This window comes from Phalaenopsis equestris, unplaced genomic scaffold, assembly GCF_001263595.1.
Source record: "Phalaenopsis equestris unplaced genomic scaffold, ASM126359v1 Scaffold000387, whole genome shotgun sequence".
Taxonomy (NCBI): Eukaryota; Viridiplantae; Streptophyta; class Magnoliopsida; order Asparagales; family Orchidaceae; genus Phalaenopsis; species Phalaenopsis equestris.
In genome coordinates, this window is record NW_018164829.1 from 253,592 (window position 1) to 257,001 (window position 3,410).

The window sequence follows — 3,410 nt, forward strand, 5'->3', positions numbered from 1 at the left end:
ATTGAAGAGAATTCATTAGGCCAAATGGTAGATTCTCAAGCATCATTAGAAACTTTGAATGTCATAAATAACAAGAAAAATAACCCATATTCAAATTATTATAACCCAGGTTGGAAGAACCATCCCAACTTTAACTGGAATAATATTACCGGTGGTAATAATCAGCAATGAGGGAACAATCAAGGAAACTCTTTGAGAAACTAGAACAACCAAGAGAATAATAATTATAGATCTACATATCCTCCAGGTTTCAACAATAATACACAATTTAAGGATAAGAAGTTATCTATAGAAGAAGTGGTGTTAAAAATGGGAAATTAGTTACAAAGTCAATGAGCTACAATTAGAAATATTGAGAAGCAACTTGGAGAAATCGCAAATTCATTAAGTAATAGATCCCAAGGAACACTTCTTATTAATAACACTTCTTATTAATACTGAAAGAATAAAGAGCAAGTAAAAGCCGTTCAACTTAGAAGCGGAAGAGAGTTGGAAGGTAGGATTCAAAAAGAAACTGAAGTAGAGAGAGAAGAAATTGAAGAATCAAAAGAGGACGCTCCAAAAGATTCTGAAAGACCTATTTCTCTGCTGAAAATTGACTTAGAAAAACCACCACCTCCATTTCCTCAGAGACTTCATCAACAAAAGTTGAATAATTAATTTTCAAAATTTCTGAAAAATTTTAAAGAAGCTTACCATTAATATTCCATTTGATGAAGCCTTAGAACAAATGTCAAGCTATGTAAAGTTTACGAAGGATATTCTCAATAGAAAAAGGAAGTTTAAAGATAATGAAATTATTGCACTTAGTGAGGAGTGCCGTGTTATAATTCAGAAGAAGCTTTCAAAAAAGCTTAAAGATCCTGATAACTTTACAATTTCATGTGCAATAGGAGACAAATTTTATGGGAAAGCTTTATGTGATTTAGGTGCAAACATTAACCTTACATTATCAATATTTAAGAGATTGGGATTAGGAGAAATAACGCTTACTACTGTAACTCTGCAGTTAGGAGATTGTTCCATAACGTACCCTAAAGGAGTTATAGAGGATGTCTTAGTGAAAGTGGATCAATTTATCTTTCCTGTTGATTTCATTGTGCTAGATATGAAGGAAGATAAAGAGATACCTATCATTTGGGGAGACCTTTCCTAGCACGTCAAGAACAATGATAGATGTGCAGAAAGGGGAATTCACAGTGTGTATCAATGATCAAGCTATTACTTTAACATTTCAAGATCAATGAAGTATCCTGCAAAAGGTAAATATGGTGAATGTTATAGAATCGATGTTATAATATATCTGAGTGAATGTCATTTCAAAACTACTTATGAAGAAAAATCTGAAGTACAAGATCCAAAACACGGGCAAGAAGTGGAATTAGATCAATATGAAGATTTTTTTAAGGAAGATTCAAACTATGTTCGAGAAAGTTTTGAAATTCTAGACACGATAGATAAAGTTAACTCATTTTGTCCATCAATTGAAAAACCTCCAGAACTTGAGTTGAAGTTACTTTCTGATCATTTAAAATATGCCTTTTTAATATATTCCTCTACTTTACCAGTTATAATTTCCTTGAAGTTAATGATGGAAGAAGAAGAAAGATTGATGAAAATTTTAAAAAATTTTAAGAAAGCCTTTGGAAGGACAATAGCTGATATTAAAGGAATCAGTCCTTCAATTTGTATGCATATAATTCATATGGAAGAGAACTGTAAACCCAGGGCTGATCCTCAAAGGAGATTGAATTATGTTATGAAAGAAGTTGTTAAGAAAGAAATTTTAAAGTGGTTAGATGCTAGAATTATCTACTCTATTTCAGATAGTGCATGAGTTAGTCCAATTCACTGTATTCATAAGAAAGGAGGAGTAACTGTGACTGTGAATGAACATAATGAGCTAATACCTATTAGACAAGTTATAGGGTGGCAAGTATGCATTGATTATAGAAAATTAAATCTTACCACTAGGAAAGATCATTGTCCATTACCCTTTCTAGATCAAATGTGGATAGACTAGCTGGGCACAAATACATTTGTTTTTTGGATGTATATACTTGTTATCACCAAATACAAATAACTCTTGAGGATCAAGAGAAAACAACTTTTACCAGTCCTTATGGTACATTTTCTTTTATAAGAATGCATTTTGGTTTATGTAATGCCTCTGCTACATTTCAAAGATGTATGATGGCAATTTTTTGTGATTTAATTGAAAAAAGAATTGAAGTATTTATGGATGATTTTTCAGTGTTTGAAACTTCATTTGCTCAAGTTTTTAAGCGTTTTTAAGAAATAAATTTAGTCCTTAATTAGGAAAAATATCACTTTGGTTGGATTCTACAAATGATATATTAAAGTCTTTTCAATGATTGCTAAGCCTTTATGCCATTTACTGGAGAAAGATGCAATTTTCAACTTTAATGAAGAATGCCTTAAAGCTTTTAAGTTATTAAAAGAAAAAATAGTCACTGCACTAATTATAGTTTCACCATATTGGGGAAAACCTTTTGAACTGATGTGTGATGCTAGTGATTATGCTACTGAAGCTATTTTAGGACAAAAATATGATAAATTTTTAAAGTAATTTACTATGCTAGTAAAAATCTTAATAAAACTCAAATTAAGTATACAACAACTGAAAAATAGTTATTATCAATAGTATATGCTTTTGATAAATTTTGATCATATTTAATAGAAACTCATTGTGTAGTGCATACAGATCATTATGGTATTAAGCACTTAATGAAAAAGAAGGATGTTAAACCTAGACTTGTAAGATGGATTCTTCTTTTACAAGAATTTGATTTTGAAATAGTAGATCAAAAGGGGATTAAAAATTAAATTACTGATCATTTGTCCAGACATGAATTAGAAAAACCACCCTGTTTTGAAAAAGAAATTAATGAACATTTTCCAGATGAAAAATTGTTCAATATCAATGAGTGGTGTGTTCCGTGGTATGCTGACATTGTAATTTTTTTTGTTAGTGATATTATACCATATGGAATGACGTACCAACAGAATAGGAAATTTATTTTTGAAGCTAAGACTTATTTTTGGGATGACCCATTTTTATATAAACAAGGAAATGATCTTATTATTTGAAGATGTGTACCGTTAGAAGAGACTTATGAAATTATCCAAAAATGTCATAATTTTGATTTTGGGAGACATTTTGCTGTTGATAAAATAACATATAAAATTTTACAATCTGAATTTTATTGGCCTACTATCTTTAAAGATATTAATGCTTATATCAAAACTTGTGATAGATGTAAACGAGTAGAAAATACTTCTAGAAGAAATGAGATGCCCCGCAATTATATGCTAGAAGTTAAAATATTTGATGTTTGGGGATTAGATTTCATGGGACCATTTATACCATCTTTCAGAAATTTATATAT